Here is a 10,837-nt window from a genome sequence, read left to right on the forward strand (position 1 = left end):
CTCGGAGCTGCCCCGGGGTCCGGACGTGGCAGGCAGCCCCTCTGCCCGTGCTGGGCCAGGCGCTCCGTCTCACTCCACATCTCCTCGTCTTGCTCGGACGTCACCTGCCTGGGGAGACCTCTCCTGGGCCCTCGACCCCAGACTGGCCCTCCGCTCCCCGCGGAAGCCCTCTTCCTGCCCCCCTCCGCACACCTCCCTGCTCTTCCTGCCAGGCTGGGTCTTGCGGAGAGCCCGGCCCTCGCGCCTGGCCTGGCACAGAGACGCTCAGCAGCTCGTTGAGTGGACGGACTGGATTGTTAGCCGCAGGCGTTCCCTGGCCTCTCCCGCCGCTGAGGAGAGAACTGCGGCTCAGAGAGGGGAGTTGACTTGGCTGTGGCCGCACAGCGCTCTGGGGGTTGCGAGGGAGGAGGCAGGTCCAGGCCGTCCAGGTTCCCGCCCCCCCGCAGCCTTTCTCAGGGCGCGTGAGGCAAGGACACAGAGCGCCCAGGGCCTGAGGAGCAGGCACGGCCCTGGCGTTGGACGGCGAGGTGAGGACACCTGTCCCTGGACCCGGCCCACTGCCTCGTGAGAACACCTGGGGAGGGTCAGGGTCAGGCTCCAGAGCCCTCAGACCACAGCGGCCAGCTACAGGGCCCTGGCGGAGGCACTTCCTGTGGTCCCCGGCTGTCCGGCACGGCGGGGCCATCCAGCGCCTTGTGCTCACGTCACAGGGAAGAAAACCGAGGCTGAGGCCAGTCGAGGCCTGAAGTGCAGCCACCCCCGCCTCCTGCTGTCCGTCAGAGAGCCCTGGGCCCAGGCCAGTGGGTCAGGTGCCCCGGCATGGGACAGGAGACCCCGTGGGCAGCAAGACAAGGCGTGGGAACGACTGGGCTTCTGGGGACCCCTCTCCAGAAGACCTCTTTTGTGACCTCCCCTGCAAAAGCACCAGGGCCCTGGCTCGCTGCTGCCCCCAGTGACCTCCACTCCTGCGCCCACCCACGCAGGGTCCCCGGCCCACGGCTGCTGCGCCAGGACTGGCATGGGGCCAGGGCTTTGGAAGGAGGAATCCACTGCCCCCACCAGGCACCGTGGAGATGGCCCGGCCTTCCCCAGGGGAAGTGACTGACCTCATAAAAGCATAAACCAGAGGCTGCCCTGAAGCTGCTGGAGATAAGGCCACCCTTGGCGGCCAGATAAGCTGACGGTGGCATCTGGGCCCTACATGTGGTCCAGCACAGGCCCGGGGCAGAGGGCTTGCTGAGGGAGATAAGGGGGAGACCCGGCCTTCCTGGCCGGCCTGCTCCGGGCACGAGGCAGTGGGGCCCACGTGGAAGGGCCCAGAAGGGCCGGGCTGTGGGGCTGGCCGCTGTCCCTGGGCTTGGGGGCAGTGGGCTTTGTTACTTGTTTGTGTTTTCTTGGTTGCAGGAAAGACAGCCCCCGGCCTGCAGCTCAGCGGTGACTGGTTTCTGTCCTCCTGTCCTCCCCGTCTGGCTGTGCTGGCCTCCCTCTGGGCAGACACCTCCCAGCCACCCTGCAGGAGGCCCCACCGACACCTCTGCTGGGCGGTTCTTCTCTCTTTCTTCAAGGTGAGGAGATAAGAGCGAGGTGACCCAGAGGTGAGCACAGCGAGACACCAGCGTGACCCAGGGGTGGCCGCCATGCCACGGCCTGAGAGGAGGGGAGCAGTGACCCTCGGCTGGCCCCGCCTTCTTCCTGCTCTGGTGAAGTGGAGTCCCCCTCCCCATCTGACAGAGAGGGCGTCGAGGCCAGAGGCTGCGTGGCCCCTCAGGACTGGGGTGGAGCCGGCCTGTTCCCAAGCTCCCTCCAACCTGGGGGTCTGCTGGACGTTGACCCTTGCTCATCCTGTCTCTGCTGGCCTCTCACCTGGTGCCAGTGGGGTCACCTGGGCCGGGCTCTGCGCACCCCCAAGAGGTGCCAGGGTGTGGTAGCCCTGGAGGTGTCCAGCTGAGCTGGCCAGAGCCGCTGACCACACACCTCCACACCCAGGGAAGTGTGGGCCTCGTGGGGGCGCTGGACCCCAGGCCTGTTTGCTTGGAGGAGACGGAGGTCTTAGTGGCCGTGTCCAGCCCGAGGCCCGGAGCAGCCCTGAGAGGTGTCTTGGTGGCCGTGGGCCAGTCGCCCATCCTGGGTGGCCGCAGATAACAATCCTGTGTTCCAGGAAGCCGAAAGCCAAACACCCCTCCCCCCGCCGGACCCTGTGGCTGCAATGGCACCTCCTAGGGAAGGGGCGTCCACTGCTTCTTACCTAAGATGAGCTCGATGCGCCTCTGAGTGGCCCTGGACCTCACCCCCAGCACCAGGTGTCCTGGGGGCACGGCTGGGGCCTGCTGTCCCAGGGCCCCGTCCAGCTGGGGAGGCTGTGTCCACGCCGGCCGCCTTGGCTGGGTCATTCCCGCCCTCCTGGGAAGCTGCCCTGCGCACTCCCATGACTTGTCCATTCACCCCAAAGTCGCCCGCGACAGCGCACACTCTGCTTTGTGCCCTTGGGGACGGTGCCTGCAGGACAGGCTCCCAGACTCCAGGACCTCAGGCAAAGGCCGACTCCTCAGGGGTTGGTGGCACAGCCCGCTGCCCTCCAGGGGCCTGGGGCACACAGGGCCTGTGGCTCCCGAGAGAGCAAGTCCCAGGGCGGCAGGGGACGTCCTGCTGCTTGGAAAAAAAGAAAAAAACTAAACTGCACAAGAGGTGGCCCCAAGCTCGGCTGAACTAGAGTCGGGGCTCAGGGGGGCGCTGGGAGCCTGACTCTGTGAAGCGGTGCCGCTCTTCATGGACAGATTCCTATATGTCTATATGCATTCCATGATTCTAGGGAAGCAAATCCTTTTTTTTTTTTTTTTTATACCAGGGATTGACCCAGCTTAACCACCAAGCCACGTCCCCAGCCCTTCTCATGTTTTATTTAGAGACAGGGCCTCACTAAGTTGCTGAGGCTGACCTCGAACTTGTGTCCTCCCGCCTCAGCCTCCTGAGTCTCTGGGGTGGCAGGCGTGTGCCACCTCCCCTGACTGGAAAGTAAATACAGTTTTAAAAGACTAGAAGTAAATAAGCCCAGAGCTCGAGTGGCCGGTGCTCCGTGGAGAGGGTGGTGACCCCTACTTTTGACTGGGCTCTTCTCTGCAGCTATATTTAAAGAATATTGTAAAAGTGTCCCATCTGCCACCCCAGGCCTGTTTTCTGGCACCGGAGGTAACCTGGTCACTTGTGGCGGCCCCTGAGTCTGGGTCACCTGGGGCTGTGACCGGCAGGTGACCCGGGAGCCAGACTGTTGGAACGGGGAGGCCAGCCCAGGCCGTGGCTTCCTGGTGAATGGCCTTGCAGTTTGCTCCTGTGACTCAGCAGCAGCTACCGGGCACCTGGAGTGACGGGGACCTGCACCTGTGGGCAATGACCCTGGCTGGCTGGCTCCCGGAGTGCATCCTCCACAGGCTCCTGGGAGCCTTGGCGGTCACTCCAGCATCGTTGTGGTCACTGCCACTAGGCCGAGGGGTGGCGGGTGTGGGGGGGACCCAGGCACAGGCGGGCAGGTGGGCAGGCGGGGTGAGGGGCATTGCGAGCCCTCTCTCTCCTGGCCGGTCGTGTGAGCCCTGTAGAAGTCCCACTGCCCACAGGGTAAAGATGAATGAAGGGACCAGGCGGAGTCGACCTTGAGAGTGACGTGTCTTTATTTAGCCACATGGAAAAGTCCCCGTGAGGCGCTCCTACTCTCGCTTTTACACTTAAGGCCCCGCGTGCGTGTTGCACTGGCTCAGCTCATTGACCAGCCCTGGGAGGGGATGGCAAGACAGAGCCACATCGTTCTGTCCCGCGGCCATCGATTTCGCCTTCTCTTATCCACAGAAGCAAGTCAGTCCTCCAGGGAGGGGCCTCGCTCCAGGGGCCAGACCACAGGTGGCCATGGCAGAGGCCCCGGCCCACAAGGGCCACGTCAGCTCCTAGAGACGAGGACCGTGGTGTCCGTGATGGGTGCCACCCTCGGGGCCTCGGCAGATCAGACTTGGCAGAAGAGAGGAGGAGTGGGCGGAGGGGCCAGCTGCAGGGGCTGCGGCAGGCGGCACGCCCAGGCGTCAGGGTCACCCCCGAGCACTGCACCCCGTCCACAGTGACAGGCGCAGCTGGTCCCCGAGTGAGGAAGGAGGCGGAGGAGAGAGACACTTGAAGATGTTCACAGAAGCTGAAAGCCCCCACGCCAGGACCCCCGGCCTCAGGGACAAAGGAGTCCTCCAGGGGCAAGGAGGCCGGGTGGACGCGCCAGCCCTGGGCGGGGGTGACAAGCCCCACAAGTGACGGCTGTGGGAAAGGGGCAGGCCCGCCTCGCGCCAGGTCAGCATCTAGGAGGCGGTGAGCTGTGAGTGAATGGGAGCCTGCGGTCTCCCTGGCACACCTGCCCCCCGAGGGCCTTTGTGCTGTGGGCTCACGGGGGACACCTCAGGCTGGGGAAATATGTGCCAGTCCCGTGCCACACGAAGGGCTGTGCCCAGAATCCAGAAAGAACCCCGAATTCTCAGAACAGGAGAACAGCGCAATTTGAACAGCAGGCCCAGGATTTTGGAAGAGACTTCAACAAAGACCCGAAGATGGCAATGAGCCCAGAGGTGCCCGGCGGGCGGGGGAAAGGCGCTCACACCAGGCCGCAGACTGGGCCCGGGAACCTGCCACCGCAGGTGGGGTGGGCACCTGCGCACTGGTGTGAACGGGAGGGCTACTTGGACGGCCAGCGAGGTCTCTCGGGAAGTTAAGCAGCCACCTGCTCCTGGTCTTTGCCCCAGAGCGCTGAGGCCAGCGTCAGAGACACTGTCGGCCACAGCATTGCTGTGACAGCTAGGACCCAGGAGCAACCGCAGGGCCATTTGGGAGGATAGAGGGCTGTGTGCGCCCACACGGAATCTCTGACCAGGGCAATCCGGACACCAGCAACAGCACAGATGAGTCACAGTGCTGAGCGGACGCAGGGGCCCAGGCGAAAAGCACGTGCCGCCCGAGTCCACTCAGAAAGGTCTGGAACACTGGTCGCACGCATGAGCTCATCTCCCATGGCTGTAACAAAACACTGGAGGTTGGGGGCTTTATTCAGAAAAGGGGCTTGTTTGCACAGGGTCTGGGTTTCCAAAGGCTGGTGCAGGCTGGGCTCTGCGGGTCCTCTGGCTTAGTCTCAGGGCGGGTGGCATCTGGGGGCCCCAGCTGTGTGAGGGTGGACCGTTTGGTGAGAACCACCCCATCCCTTCCCAAGTCACACCAGTGACGTACCACTTCCCTCTGGACTGCACCCCATGTCCCTAGGTCACCTTGCTGGAGAAAGTGTCCAACAGAGGAGCCCTGGGGAGGTTCCCTCGAGGCCTCGTCTGTAGCCTTGGAGACCAGATGCCTGGGGGGACGGAGGGAAGGACAGGGACGGGGACGGGAGACTTCCTGTGGCGATGGACGTCTCTGGTCTTGAGCGAGGTGCTGGCTCATGGACGTGGTCAGCGCAAACTGATCAGACTGGGCACTCTGACACCGTGTGTGCGGAGTTGCCGTCGGCCAGCCACGATGAAGCTGTCCGGAGACTGCCCACGCAGACAAAACGGGCCCTGGGCAGCGGGAAGGCCCGCCCGGCCGTCGGAAGATGCACACAGCAGCAGGGCTCTCAGTGGGGAGAGGGGCCGGGCAGCAGCAGAGGGATGAAATCAACCAGGCAAACAAGAGGGGGCCACGCAGAGGCAGAGGGCACGGCCTGGGCAGAGGCCACTCCCGCCCCCGGTCGCCCCGCTCAGCACAGCTGAGTCTTGGGTGGCCTGGCCAGGCGAGGATCTGGAGCCAGGGCCAGGGGAGGTCACAGCACGTACCTGGGCCCCGGAGGCAGGGTGTGGGGAGGCCTAAGGTGGAGGCTGGAAAGCACCTGCAGGCCAGGCCTGGTGGGCAGAGCAGTGGACGAGCCCCTCCTGGGAAGGGCCCCTGCAGGGTTGGCAGCAGGGACAGTGTCTGTGTCTGCAGGGCCCCTCTGGCTGCCATAGGGCACAGGGGTGGTGTCAGGAGGCGGTGACGGGGCGAGTCAGGGCTGAGAGGGGAAGTGGCCGTGGGGGTGGGGACAGGAGGGCAGGCGCCCACCACCTGGACGCAGCCTGGCTGGGCCTGCCACCCTGAGTCGAAGCCAAGCTCGGGGCCTGGCACAAGCCACTTTCCTGTTTGGAGTAGAGGTTTGTGTCAAGGGACCCAGGATGGAAGAGGGTAAGGACCGCAGCCCCCGGGGAGCCCTGAGCCAGGTGTGCGTGGGACTGACCTGGGCAGCTCTGAATGTGGCATGGGCACCTCAGGGGATGTGCCCAGCTTTGGTGGCCTGAAGCACCCTCTGCTGCCGGTATGAAGACCGAGGACCCCGGGCCTGCGGGGCGAGCGGACCCTGGCTGCTGTCCGGCCTCCAGGAGGGCCTTCTGCCTGAGAGGTGGCTGGTGCTCGTGGCTCCTGAGAGGTCGGGTCCCCGGAGACGGTGGAGCCGTGTGACCCAGGCAGTCCTTCCTGAGACTGTCCCCAAGGCTGCCCGTCCTGCTGGCCATCCTAGCCGTCCCCGTGCTGCCGCGACCTGCCCCTGCTCCTGGAGTTACTGACCTGAGGTGCCCGGCCTGCTCAGGAAGGCCCAGGAGGCTTGTCCCCTCCGCTGCCACCTGGCTTCCCCCAGGGTCAGTGACCCAGCAGGCACGCGCCTGACCAAGGCAAGGGCTGGACGCAGGAGCTGTTCCCACCGCCGGTCTGGGCTCCAAGGCCCACGTGGCCCTTCTTGGCTGTGGAGCTGGGGCCTGGCTGGTGGGGGGCCCAGGTGGGCAGCCCCTGGCCGGAGGGTCTGCAGGCTCACTGTGTGGGCGGCTCCCTGCCTGCCCCCAGGCCAGCCAGCCGGGCCCCTCCCTGAGACTGGCAGGTGGCCCTGCTTCCCAGCTTTGGGTCCAGCTGAGGCGACCCCAGGGGGAACCAGCAGGGAGCCGGAGCTGGGGAGGGAAGAGGGGCTGGCCCCTGCTGCCCCTGGGGTGGGGTGCCCTGCCCAGCCCTGCCCAGCCCCAGGGCCTCTCTTGCTGGGCTCCATAGCTGCCTCCTCCTGTCCCCAGGTGATGACCACCATGACAATGACCACCATGACAGGATTCCTACCCACCCACAGCTCGGGTTGGTCAACTGCGTGGGCTGGACCCCAACAGGCACATGGTGACAGGAACTAATGCCACCAGCAACGCCGGGGGTCACTAGCCCTGGCAGGGTGGTCACTAGCCCCGGCAGTGTGGTCACTAGCCCTGGCAGTGTGGTCACTAGCCCGGCAGGTGGTCACTAGCCCCGGCAGTGTGGTCACTAGCCCTGGCAGTGTGGTCACTAGCCCGGCAGGTGGTCACTAGCCCGGCAGGTGGTCACTAGCCCCAGCAGGGTGGTCAGTAGCCAGGGTGGTCACTAGCCCGGCAGGTGGTCACTAGCCCCGGCAGGTGGTCACTAGCCCGGCAGGGCAGGGCAGGGCAGGGCGGGGCCTGCTCTGGTGCTCCTCTAAGCAGCCTGTGAATAGGTGCTTCCCACAGTGAGGACCCTGAGCAGGGACGGCGGGGACAGTCGGTCCACAGCCCCAAGTCCAAGGGGGGACTCCTCTGGAGCACAGTTGCCCCTGGACTCACCGGGGGTCCTGGTGGGGTCCACACCTGGGGGTCAACGGGGCTGGCCACTTGCCCCGTGAGGTGGGGTCTGGTGAGCAGCTGCCTAGACCTCTTGACCCTGGCCTCCGTCCAGGCCCTGTCAGTCAACGCCACGCGTGTCCCCGCGGTCAGGGAGACTCGCTGGCCGTGGCAGGTTTCCTGGTGGCCGCTTGACCTCGGTGGCCCACGTGCTGCCCCAGAGTTACCCCGGGTTTCATGACACGCGACTCTGTTTCCTCTCGGTTCAGACGGAAGGTCAAGCAGGAGGGCCGCGAGCCAGCGTCACGGGGACAGGCTAAAAATAGTCTCCTCACCACCGACCAGTCAGCCACCTGACCCCAGGAGGCAGCCGCTCGGCGCACAAAGGCCACCGTTTATGGCCGCGGCTGTCACGGCCCGAGAACACCGTGCCCAAGGTAAACAAGGGCAGTGAGGCGGGGCGGGCCAGGAGGAAGGACGGCTTCAGTCACTGACCCTCCTCTGGCTTCCTGGAAAGGCCTGTGACCAGGCCGCCAGAGCAGCCGGGTTGGTCCCACGGTCAAGGTGGCACCGCCGGAGCCATTGGCGCCAGGAGAAGTGCGTGCGTCCCCGTGGGTGGTTTATGGCTCAGACCGGACGGCCTCCCAGCCGTTAGTACATCAGCTGACCCTGGGCCAGAGCCCTGTCCTCTCTGGCTGGGGCCGGGGCTGCTTGGCAGGGGGCGCTCTGCCCCTCCCCCAGAGACCCCTGCCCCCCTGAGACCCAGGCCTCGATGCAGGACCAGGAGAAGAGACGGGCCACTGTGGGGGTCCCTGATATCAGGACTTGGACCCAAAGTAGACACCTCAGTTCTCGCCCAGTGGGTGGCCCCGGTGGCCTCAGGAGGAACGCTGGCCCTCCCACCTTGGTTTGTCTGGGAACAGGGGCCATCGCGGGCCGCCTGGTGCTGCACTGTGGCAAGATCCCAGATGACCCCAGGCGATCCCAGAGGATCCCAGACGACCCCAGACGACCCCAGAGGATCCCAGAGGATCCTCTGGACGGTGCTTACAAGGCTGGTGCAGTGGGTGCCAACGGTCACTGTGTCGGTCATCAGTGTGGCCACAGGACAGAACACAAGGTACCTGCCGCGTCCCAGGACCTCAGGGCGCCCTGCGGTTCTGAAGCCGTCCCTCGGGGCTGCCCGAGCAGCTGGCCTGCCCCCCGGGGGGCCACAGGCAAGTTCCTGCTGGGAGCAGCCCAGGCCCTGAAGGAGCCGGCACCCTCAGGACAGGCCGGAGACTCCCTAGAAGCAGGACGTGGGCATCTGAAGCTGGGCACGGCCAGGGCCTGCTGCTGGAGGGCGGGGGGGGGGCTGGCAGGAGCCCTTGGCAGGCCCCAGGCCCTCGTTTGGGCTTGTAGGTGGGCTCTGAGCCCCCAGATCTCCCACACGTCCCCAGACGGGGGCTCCTCCAGCCGAGAGCCACAAAGGCCACCGTGAACACGTGGAGCGTCGTCCAGCAGCTGCCCGGCCTGCAGGGGGCTCGGCCCCGTCAAGCCCCATCGCAGCAGAGCTGCCCAGACCCGCCCGGCCCGGCCAGCGCTCTCTGGGTTCCCTTCTGAGGTCCAGGAAGGACGTTCCGTGGTGGCCCCGCAGGTGCGCCTCAGCCCGAGGCGGGCTCCGTCCCTCCGTCTGGCCTCGTGGGGCCACTGTCCCACAAGCTCCCGTTAGAGCTCAATTGGCAATTAGCACCGTCCCGACCCCCCTGCTCCCCCTGCACGAGATGTCGGGTGGCTGCCGAGCTCACGTCTCTCCACAACGTCTTTCCAGGGGACTCGGGGGAAATCAACATCGTGCCAGCCCAGGAGAAGACCCTCGGAGCTCCAGAGCGCGCTGGCTCCCAGGGAGGGAATTCAGATGCGCTCCCATCACCACCGACGTTAATTGGTGTAGAGTAAATTATGGAAATGCGAGGAGTCGTGCCTACCGCCTGCATCTGTGAAACCGGGGTCCCTGGTCACGGCGCCCTCACACCCCAGGTGCCCAGAGAGGCTGCAGAAGCTCCAGCCTCCTCCCTTTGCCCTCTCTGAAATGCCCTCTCCTCTGTTCTTGGAGATGAAGCCCAAAGTCCAGCGTGGTTAGGATGGGGTAGAGCCCAGTCTCCACGTCGGCCTAGCGCACATGGCACCCGAGTTCTGCTCCTTTCCACCCAAATCCCCCCGGGAAGCAAGTTCATCGCTTCCACCTGACAGATGACGCACAGAGAGGGTGTGGGGACCTCTGCAGGCTGCCCAGCCAGGATTCGGCCCAGGCCCCTGGCCTCTCCGTACCAGGCCCGAGTGCAGACGGCAGGCAGAAGAGCACCAAGCTTCCTGGACGCCCCTGGCTGGCCACAGGCTGGGGACAGTCCCTGCCTTAGAGCTGGGGGTCTTGTGGGGACAGGGTAGCCAGGGCAGGGGAGGGATGCTGTGGGGACCCGGGGGCCGCCCAGACCCCTGCGGTCTTGTTAGGGAGCAGGTCTGGGCCTGGGGGCTGCCTTCCACTCTGGCGGTGACAAGGGCAGGGGCCTGTGTGGCCTCAGGGAGCTGCCTGGGTCCCACCCCAGCTGCTCTGTAGCCTGGCCAGGTGGAGACCCCCAGGGGCCCTGGCTTCAGGCCTGATGCAGGAGGGGGCACCCCCCCAGGGCTGCAGAGGGCGGCTCTAGGCCCCGGTGGGCCTGGGCGTGGCGGGCATCACAGAGTGGCCCCGTTTCTGCCCAGTGACCCCAGGCCAGCCGGCAGCCAGCAGGGCGCTGGCTGGGACTGGCCCATAGCACCCCGGCTCTCCCAGTAAAGGGTGCCCCAGCGCCTGTCCCGGGCTTCCCGTTGCCCCGCTGCGCTGTGGCCAGGCCACGTGACACCAAACCCCGGGGGCCTCTCAGGAGCCTCCAGGAGAGCGGCTCCCTGCAGCCCCGCCATGGCCCCACCAGGTGGCGCTGCTCTGCAGCCCCAGGGCCCAGGGTGTGTCTGCCTGTGTGCGCCAGGCCAACCCGTGGGGGGGTGTGTGCATGTGTGTGTGCGTATGTGTGTGCATGTGTGTGTGTGTGTGCATGTGGTGTGTGTATGTGATGTGCGTGTGTGTGCATGTGGTGTGTGTGGTGTGTGTGCATGTGCGTGTGGTGTGTGGGTGTCTGTGCATGTGGTGTGTGTGGTGTGTGTGTGCATGTGCGTGTGGGTGTCTGTGTGTGTGTGTGGTGTGT

At 65.7% G+C, this 10,837-nt stretch overlaps 1 long non-coding RNA gene across 1 annotated transcript; it reads left to right on the forward strand.

The window, feature by feature from the left end:
• Positions 1-959: 959 nt before the first annotated feature.
• LOC124092974 (uncharacterized) lies at positions 960-9,949 on the forward strand. Its single transcript, XR_006851793.2, has 4 exons — positions 960-1,565; positions 7,889-8,056; positions 8,543-9,255; positions 9,430-9,949. It is a non-coding gene; the product is annotated as an uncharacterized LOC124092974 (long non-coding RNA).
• Positions 9,950-10,837: the final 888 nt, after the last annotated feature.

This window comes from Marmota monax, unplaced genomic scaffold (assembly GCF_021218885.2).
Source record: "Marmota monax isolate L192 unplaced genomic scaffold, Marmota_monax_Labrador192_F-V1.1 WCK01_AAM20220418_F8-fsc00038, whole genome shotgun sequence".
Lineage (NCBI taxonomy): Eukaryota > Metazoa > Chordata > Mammalia > Rodentia > Sciuridae > Marmota > Marmota monax.